This window comes from Nicotiana tabacum, chromosome 2, assembly GCF_000715075.1.
Source record: "Nicotiana tabacum cultivar K326 chromosome 2, ASM71507v2, whole genome shotgun sequence".
NCBI classification, from domain to species: domain Eukaryota; kingdom Viridiplantae; phylum Streptophyta; class Magnoliopsida; order Solanales; family Solanaceae; genus Nicotiana; species Nicotiana tabacum.
Window position 1 is genome coordinate 12092931 of NC_134081.1, and position 10344 is coordinate 12103274.

A 10344-nucleotide genomic window follows, 5' to 3' on the forward strand; every position below is an offset into this window, starting at 1 on the left:
TGTTGTCCATTTAACCCGAGCTAAAACAATACATTGATGTCTCTAGTAAATCATAATCATAGTTTAATAGTTATTTTGCTTTAATTTCTTCTTTACAAATAATAAATGAGGCCTTAGCATCTTTCATATAGCATTCTTCTAAATTTGTTTTGTCATTTTTGCTACTTCTCCAATACCTACATATCGCTATCATGATTTCAACGCATTTGTCTAAACACAAGCTTGTTCAAGTCCAACTTTTTTTCTGTTGTAGTTATGTTTTTATTAAATTTTCGAGAGTTATTATTGATGACGTCCAATCCTATACCTCTAAATGAAGTGTAGCACGGTCGTTAAGATTAGGGTCGAATCCCACAAGGAGTAGGTGTGTGTTAGAGTGTCCAAATGTGTATAAACTTGGTGATTCTTATGTAATCTTCAAACAAAGAGTGTTTGTTCTACTTCTAAAGTTACTTCTAAAATTACAATGTAAACTAGTCTAGAAATGTTATCGAATACATAGAATGCAAGTAAGATGTAGCTGTAACAAATAAGATAAAGGTGCTAGGATTGCTTCCCTTTCGTGTAGGCTATACTTTTGGGTATACAAATGTTCAATTCTAGTTAATTAAGCATGTGTTATGACCTCAATTTCTATTCTACCAACTTAATGTCTTCCAACACTTAAGAGGTTTCTACCCCAAGTTGCTCTTCCAATACAACTAAGGCTCAATTATAGGAAATTGATTAACCCAAGTAGAAATCACACTATTCCTAGCTAGATTTTATTAATCAAGTGATTAACCCACATATTCCTTGCTAATTACTTTGTATCTAAGCTAAATTCCACTATTCCAAGATAGAACAAGCAAAATAGGCGTGGATTTAGTGTTTGCAACCATAAAATCAATCAATAAAGCATGAAATAATTAGATAACACAAAGCTTACTCAAACCTAGAATTAATATTAATAACCCAACAACATAACCATACTTAAGGTTCACAATCCTAACTTAATAAACTTAGCTAGACATATTAAGGAAGGAAAATACAAAAAGAGATGACTTAAAATAACTATTTATACACAAAGAAAGATTGTGTAGAACAATGGTGAAGTCACCCAAAATCTCAAAAGTTGCTACACAAGTATTCTTGCCAAAAAGATACCCTAGAATGACTTAAAATAACTATTTATACTAAGTCCCAAAAGTGGATAAAATTGCCCTTTGGTCAATTGCGTAGGCTAGATGCATGGGCGTAGGCTAACTGTGTAGCCTACGCAAGCTTGAACACTTTACATTTTCTTCTGCGTAGCCTATGCAACATGCATTGGCAAAAACAGAATGTCCTTAAAGCTTCACTTCTCAGTTTCTTCCTCTACGTAGCCTACGCAAGGCTACACAAAGTATTGAGCTCAGACTTCAACATTTCTTCCATTTTTCACTTGGACTTGGTCTTTTCTTCATATTTTTGATTCCTTTCCACTCTTTAAGCATACTCAAAGCCTCATTACTTGAAATCGAGCCATTCAAAGCATAATTAGTCCCTTTTCCAATAAATAGGGCATAAAATCCTGTAAAAATACAAAAAACTTTGGCTAAAAAGCCAACTTATCAACTCCCCCAATCTTACACTTTGGTTGTCCTTAGGAAAATCAAGACTCAGACTTAGGCATCATTTCATTGAATCTACTAAACATTTAAGCTCACAGGCTAAAGCTAGCATCACAACCAAGCCAAGAAGCATTCAAAGCACAAAAGCTCATGACTTTGGTTGGTACCACAACTATACTTAACTGCATGACCCCTCAACAACTTCCAAAGGATTCAATTTCAAAATCACATGAGTACCAAGCAAGTCAAGAAGATTTTCAAACTATGATCCAAAAGCTTCTAAAGGTATCTTTAAGTCACAAGGCCACTTTCTTTTGTTCATGTGTCCCAATTGAGAAAAGAAACATTAATCACACCCGAGTTTCCATGTGCCCTCATAAATCAATAGAGATTCCCACACACATTATGACATTTTCAAAGCAAAAATGGGATATGAATCAAAAGAAATAAGCACTATCAACAACACAACAACAACAACAACCCAGTATAATCCAACTAGTGGGGTCTGGGGGAGGGGGGTAGTTTGTACGCAGACCTTACCTCTACCATGGGGTAGAGAGGCTGTTTCCGATAGACCCTCGGCTCTCTCCTTCCAAGAACTCCCAAAAGAAATAAGCACTATCTCTCACAAAATAAGTTCAAATGTACAAAAATAGAACCATATACTTGCCCTTCGTGTAAATCTCTGCTAATATAGGTGTGCCTAGTTCAAAATTATTTAGGACTTGCGGGAATATATTGCAGGCTTTTGGTTGGAGGCAGGGCATCAATATGGATAATGAGTGGCTACGACCTTCCTAAGCACTACAATTTAAAAACTTCAAAGCATTCTTCTTTTTCCAAAAGCTCACCCTTCTTGAGTTGCACCATTAGAGCTCCCTTGTTTGCAAGGCTCTTTTTTTTCCCATTGTGATCACCACCTTTGTTATGAGTCTCTAGTCTTCCCTTTTTATTTCAATTTTTTTTTGTTAGTTGTCTTGTTGCTTCACCTTCAAGTAGCTTCCACATAACACTTTTTTCATCTCCTCCCCCAAACTTAGGCTTTTGGCCTAGATTGTAATTTCAAGTGCTTAAGAAAGTCGGGCATCAAAAGAGGTTAACATAAGAAGGGAAAAAAGGCTTGTAATATGGTTGTCAATAAAAGGTTAAAGGCTCAAAAGGGTTTACTAGGATAATCTTGCCAAAGGTATGGAATTACAGCCACAAACGGTCCAAAGAAAATCTAAACTCATTTTCTAAACCAAGCACAATATATAATTTCGCCTCGTAACACACTTGGGGCAAGTTCTAGACCACAATTGACACAAAAGAACTAAACAACAACCTCACCTCATATGGCACATGCAACACTCAAAGAAGATATATGTATTCAAAGTCCAATTGAAATACATGAACGTAAAAAGTTGCCATAGCCTAAAAAGCTACATAGTGACACTAAAGCTAACAATGGAACCTAAAGATCATGCCAAGAATAATCAACTCAACTACTTCCTAGAATTTTCAAAAGCATGCATTTCATGAAAAATTATTCCAAGGCATACATCTAAGTAGTGTTGGTACCAAATAAGTCATAAGTTGACTTTGGGACACCGACACTATTTTATTCATTACTAGCTACTACTAGTCCTACACTTACGAAAGAACAAAGATAAAGGCTTAGTCCTACACTAAACTAAACTATGAAAGCATATAAAGTCACCCGGTTCAACAACAAAAAATACCTTTGAAAAGAACCGTGGTATTATGCACCTAAAAAGAAACGTTAACCAACGCAAAGGAGATAACAAAGAAGCAATTTGAAGTTCACTATGCATTCAAGGTAACAAGTACTTCAAATAAGAACTAAATCACTTCAAGCTTCCATTGTTTATAATCCAAAACAAAAACTTCTCCAAAAATTCCCACCCCCCAATCGAAAATTGAGCAGTGTCCTCAATGCAAACAAAATAAAAATAAGGGTGGGGAAAAGAAGTGTTCCCTCAATCTGAGCGAGGTGGCAGCCAAGTTGATTTGAGCTCCTAAATGTTAAGCTCTCCTAGATGTGGTGTCCTAACCACTCTCGTGGGAGAGTGAGCGGAAGCAACTATGTGCTCATCAGTAAGCGGCTCACTCTCCACTTTGTCATCCTTGCTCAAAGCTGCATCTCGGACGTCATCCCTACAAATTATTTTTGTATTAGATTCTCATGAGTGGTTTTGATTCTAGGCACAAATGGCTTCCAAACAAAGTGGGTCGGGCAAAGGAAAGAAAGGCAATAAGGGTGATGAAGGACTAAAAAGGGCACCTCTAAGGGAGACCCATGGCAAGCAAATGTTTAAGCTTCGGGACTCACCATTCCCCGTGATGATCCAAGTAGATGTTTCACGCTCTACATCCACAAAAGCAAACTAAAATAAAAGATGCATCAATAACTGCGCCATCCAAAAAGAATAAAGCTAAAGTCACAGGCAAATCTTCTAAACCTGCTTCACACTCACGGGTAGCTCCTCTTCCACCTATGGCCCCACCTCCTTCAGCATCTCAAGAGGCAATTGCAGACCAACAAGTTGTGCAAGAAGTCGAGGACACAATGAGACTTCTTCCGGCTAAACCACTAGTAACTACACCCCTACCAAAAGAAGTCTACATATCGATAGACGTGGACAAGACTCTCCCTGAGTTAGTTAGGAGGATCCTCACTAAATCATGGCCCAGAAATGAAACGTTTTTGCGTGAATTCTTCGCTCAAGTTGGTGCATTAGGCAAAGAAGAACAAGACTCATTGACTGGGGTGACCATTAGAGATAAGTGGGTACCATTGAATGCACATGAATTCAATGACTTGCTTGGATTGACCGCACAAGATAACAGTCGAGTGGAGAGTGCATTACGTAATAAGGAGGCTAATAGGACTTGGTAGTAAACACTGTAAAGATTGAAAACTCAACTCCAACATGGGCACATAAAATTTTCATTTTTCACTTGAAAATACATTTTGTAAATTTTCGAAAATTTTAAAAATTCCAAAAAGCTATTTTTTAAAATTTTCATTCACAAAACTTCAAAAACAGCCCAAAATTATATTCATGTCTAAACACAACTAAATTTTAAATACCATTTTCACTTTGAATTTTTTTTCCCCTATTTTAAAATTTTACAATTCTTATATCCAAACGCCCACTTAACTCTCCTTTTTTGCATATAACTGTTAAACTTGAGTAGTAAATTTTGTTGGTTCGCACAATACGTGAATCTTCTTTTGGGGCGGCCAAATTCAAATACCACTAATTTTGCCTACGCATTCCTGATTAGGCTACGCAATTATCCTACGAAGGATTGCTCTCTCACCTGAAGCTATTTTCCCATATTTAGCAAAATTGATCGACTTCTTTCCTTCAAGCACTCTACCTACACACTTAAACACCAAAATTCATCAAAGCAAAAGAGAAACACACAAAACTACTCTAAATAAAATCAAAATGCAAGAAATAAAAGGAAAAGAACTTGGGTTGCCTCCCAAGAAGCGTCTTATGTAACGTCGTGGCACGACGCAATACCGAACACATCTCAAGATGCTATTGGGGTTCCCCCAACTCAACTTTTGAGACCACTCTTCTTGTATTAATGAGACCCAAATAATGCTGAATTTGTTGTCCATTCACTTTAAAGATCTTTTACCATCATTGAACTCCAAATCCACTACACCAAACGGGTAAACATGCACAACCTTGAATGGCCCGGACCCTTTTGAAATCAACTTGCCCGGGAACAACTTAATCCTCAAATTGTAAAGAACAGCCAAGTCCCCGGGATGGAATTCTCTCTTCATGATCTTTTTGTCGTGGAGGTATTTCATCATTTGCTTGTACAAGGAAGCACTCTCATGTGCTTGAAATCGGAATTCATCAATTGCATTAAGTTGAGAGACTTTTAAGTTTATTGCACCGACCCATTCCAAGTTGAGCTTCTTCATGGCCCAGAAAACTTTGTGTCACGACCCAAACATCCCTCCGAGATATGTCGTGACGGCACCTAGTCTCTACGACTAGGTAAGCCTAACAGATTGCGAAAATATTAATAATGGAAGCAAAACTAAACAGCTAACTGCATTAGATACTGAATAACCAATAATAATGCCGCTCGACATATACAATAACCAAAACACTAGACGTACACAGTTTCCAAAACCCGGAACATCATAAGTCATAAGCTATAGAAGGAAACTAGTATCTTTATACACCAGAGTTTAACAAAAGAAGTACGAAAGGTAAATAACATATGAGAGAATAGAGGGGGACTCCGAGGTTTGCGGACGGGACAGATGTACCTTGAAGTCTCCGTGCAACAGCAAACACTCTCAGCTAGTAACGGGGTTGATAAGAAGTACCTCGATCTGCACACAAAAAAATGTGCAAAAGAGTAGCATGAGTACACCACAACGGTACCCAGTAAGTGTCAAGCCTAACCTCGGTCGAGTAGTGACGAGGTCAGGTCAGGCCCGCTGGTATATAATAAATAAAGCAGGAGAATGTACAGTACAATAAGAGACTAGAATTTAACAAAAGGAAACACAACAAGGCAACAATGCAACACACAAGGGTAAACAGCAGGGGAGCTCCCGAGATACCGTCTCGTAGTCCCAAAATAAATATACAGGGAGAACTCTTGAGGTACCGCCTCGTAGTCTCAAAAGTAAATATGTAGGGAGAACTCCCGAGGAACCGCCTCGTAGTCTCAAAAGTAAATATACAGGGAGAACTCCTGAGGAACTGCCTAGTAGTCTCAAAAGTAAATGTGCACGGAGAACTCCCAAGGAACCACCTCATAGTCTCAAAAGCAAATGTGCAGGGAGAACTCCCGAGGAACCGCCTCGTAGTCTCAAAGTAAACACACAACTCAAACCGACAAAATACAACAGTTAATAACAAGATTTCTACAGTTATACTGATAAAGAACAAGGAAAAGCAGGAAATTGACTAGGCATGCTTCACAAAGTTCAAATAAGCAGTTAAAGCACGTAGACATGTGATATTAGACTAAACAGGATAATTACACATATTGGAATAGCTCAATTAAGAATGAAAACAGATTAATACTCATTTAAACGGTATAACTCAAATTAAAAGGGAAAACGGGTTGCTACTCAGTAAAAATAAATCGGATTTTACAATAACTAGCATGTGTACGTACTCGTCACCTCACGTACACGACGCTCACATATTACAACAATACCAAATCCTAAGGGGATTTCCCCCACACAAGATTAGGCAAGCCACTTACCTCGAACCAAGCTCAATCAATCGGTAACAATGCCTTTTTCCACGAATATCCGACTCTGAATGGCCCAAATCTAGCCAAAATTAATTACATACCATAAATACAACTATAAGAAATTAATCTAATTAATGAAATCAAAGTTAAAGCAAGAAATTAGAAAATCGCCCCAAAAAGCCTCCCCAAGCCCACGTCTCGGAATCGGGTAAAAGTCGCAAAATATGAACACCCATTCACTCACGAGTTCACTCGTACCAAGATTATCCAAATCCGATGTCAAAATCCCAATCAAAATCCAAAATCTAGGTTGAAGAACTTCTTTCCATTTTCCCCAAATTTCTACCCCAAATCCGAAATTAAATGATGAAATTAATGATAGATTAGTGGAATGTAACCAAAATGGTGTGTAGAATCATTACCCAATCGATGTCTTTGAAAATCCCTCAAAATCTCGTCCAATTCCGAGCTCCCAAACTCAAATTTTGATAAAAATGGCCAAACCCTCGTTTTGAAATGATATAAGTCTTCCCAGTGATTCCTTAATCGCGATCGCGGAAATAGCCTCGCGAACGCGATGTGCTAGCTCTCAAACCTATGTGACCGCAAACGTCCTCACGCGTTCTCGATGAGCAAAGTGCGTGTCCCAGCTTTAGCCTCCTTAACTCTACGCGAACGCGACCTTGGCCACGCGTTCGCGAAGCACCACTTCACACCACTACGTGTTCGCATCCTTATTCCCACGAACGCGAAGAACAAAACTTCCTCTGCCCAGCGGAGCCTACACGATCGCGGTCCCTCTCTTGCGATCGCGTATAAGGAAACCAGATGCACCAGATCACAAAACTTCAGCCATTTCTCTAAGTCCAAAACGCATCCGATAATGATCCGAAACACACCCGAGGCCCCCGAGACCTCAACTAAAGATACCAACAAGTCCTAAAATACTATATGAACTTAGTCGTGCCCTCAAATCACATCAAACAACGCTAAAAATACGAATCACCCTCCGATTTAAACTTAATGAACTTGAAACTTCCAATTTCTACAACAGATGCCGAAACCTATCAAACCACGTCCAATTGACCTAAAATTTTGTACACAAGTCATATTCAACCCTACGTACCTACTCCAACTTCCGGAATCGGAATCCGACCCCGATATCAAAAATTCCACTACCAGTCAAAATTTTCAAAAATTCGACTTTCGCCATTTCAAGCCTAAATGAGCTTCACACCTCCAAATCACAATCTGGACACGCCCCTAAGTCCAAAATCACCCAATGGAGCTAATGAAATCGATAAACTCCATTCCAGAGTCGTCTTCACACAGTTCCGACTACAGTCAAAATCCTAAGTCTTAAGCTTCCGTTTAGGTACTAAGTGTCCCAAAATACTCCAAAACCAAAAACAAAACCTCCCGACAAGTCACATAAGCAGAAAAGGATACGGGGGAAGTAGTTAATAGGGGGTCGGGGATAATACACTCAAAACAACCGGCCAGATCGTTACATCCTCCCCCTCTTAAAACAATCGTTCGTCCTCGAATGAGTATAGAGACATACCTGAGGTGGTGAAAAGATGAGGATAACGGCTACGCATATCCTGCTCGATCTCCCAAGTCGTTTCCTCGACCGGCTAACCCATCCACTGCACCTTCACGGAAGCAATATTCTTTGACTTCAGCTTACGAACCTGCTTGTCCAAAATAGACACTGGCTCCTCAATATAAGATAGATCTTTGTCCAACTGGACTGAGCTGAAATCCAACACATGAGCCGGATCATCGTGATACTTCCAGAGCATAGAAACATGGAATACTGAATGGACCCCTGCAAGACTGGGAGGTAAGGCAAGCTCATAATCAACCTCCCCAATACGTCGCAACCCCTTAAATGGGCTGATAAACCTTGGGCTCAGCTTGCCCTTCTTCCCGAACCTCATAACGCCCTTCATAGGCGAAGCCCAGAGCAAGACCCGCTCTCCAACTATGAATGCAACATCACGAACCTTCTGGTCCGCATAACTCTTCTATCTGAACTGGGCTGTGCGAAGTCGATTCTGAATCACCTTCACCTTATCCAGGGCATCCTGAACCAAGTCTATACCCAATAATCTAGCCTCGCCTGGCTCGAACCAACCCACTGGAGACCTACACCGCCTACCATACAGAGCCTCATACGGTGCCATCTGAATGCTCGACTGATAATTGTTGTTGTAGGCAAACTCCGCAAGTGGAAAAATTTGATCCCAAGCACCCCCAAAATCTATCACACAAGCGCGGAGCATATCCTCCAGTATCTAAATAGTGCGCTCGGATTGTCCGTCCGTCTGAGGGTGAAATATTGTGCTCAACTCAAACCCGGGTACCCAATTCCTATTGTACAGCCCTCCAGAACCATGATGTAAACTGCGTACCCGGGTCAGAGATGATAGATACCGGTACGCCATGAAGCTTGACAATCTCCCGGATATAAATTCGAGCCAACTGCTCGGAAGAATAGGTAGTCATCACAGGAATGAAATGAACTGACTTGGTCAACCTATCCATAATTACCCAAATTGTATCAAACCTCAGCTGAGTCCGTGGGAGTCCAACAACGAAATCTATAGTGATCCGTTCCCATTTCTGCTCCGGAATCTCTAACTTCTGAAGTAACTCATCTGGTCGCCGATGCTCATACTTCACCTGCTGGTAATTTAGACATCGAGCTATATGTTCTATTATGTCCTTTTTCATTCTTCTCTACCAGTAATGCTGCCTCAAGTCCTGATAGATCTTCGCGGCACTCGGATGAATGGAGTACCGCGAACTGTGAGCCTCCTGGAGAATCAACTCACGCAAACCATCCACATTAGGCACACATAGTCTGTCATGCATCCTCAAAGCACCATCATCCCCAATAGTGACCTCCTTAGCATCACCGTGTTGTACCGTGTCCTTAAGGACAAGCAAATGGGGGTCATTATACTGACGCTCCCTGATACGATCATAAAGAAAAGACTGAGAGACCACACAAGCCAATACTCGACTCGGCTCAGAAATATCGAATCTCACAAACTGATTGGCTAAGGACTGAACATGCAACGCTAATGGCCTCTCTGCTGCTGGTAGATATGCTAAACTCCCCAAACTCTATGTCGGCAACTCAAAGCATCGGCCACCACATTGGCCTTCCCCGGATGGTACAAAGTGGTGATATCATAATCCTTAAGCAACTCCAACCACCTCCGCTGACGCAAGTTAAGATCCTTCTATTTGAACAGATAGTGCAAACTCTGGTGATCGGTGTAAATCTCACAAGAGACACTGTACAAATAGTGTCGCCAAATATTCAAGGCATGAACAATGGCTGCTAACACAAGGACGTGGACAGGATAGTTCTTTTCATGCACCTTCAATTGTCTAGACGCGTAGGCAATCACCCTACTGTCCTGCATCAACACTGCACCGAGACCAATCCGCGATGCATCACAATATACATTATAAGACCCCGAACCTG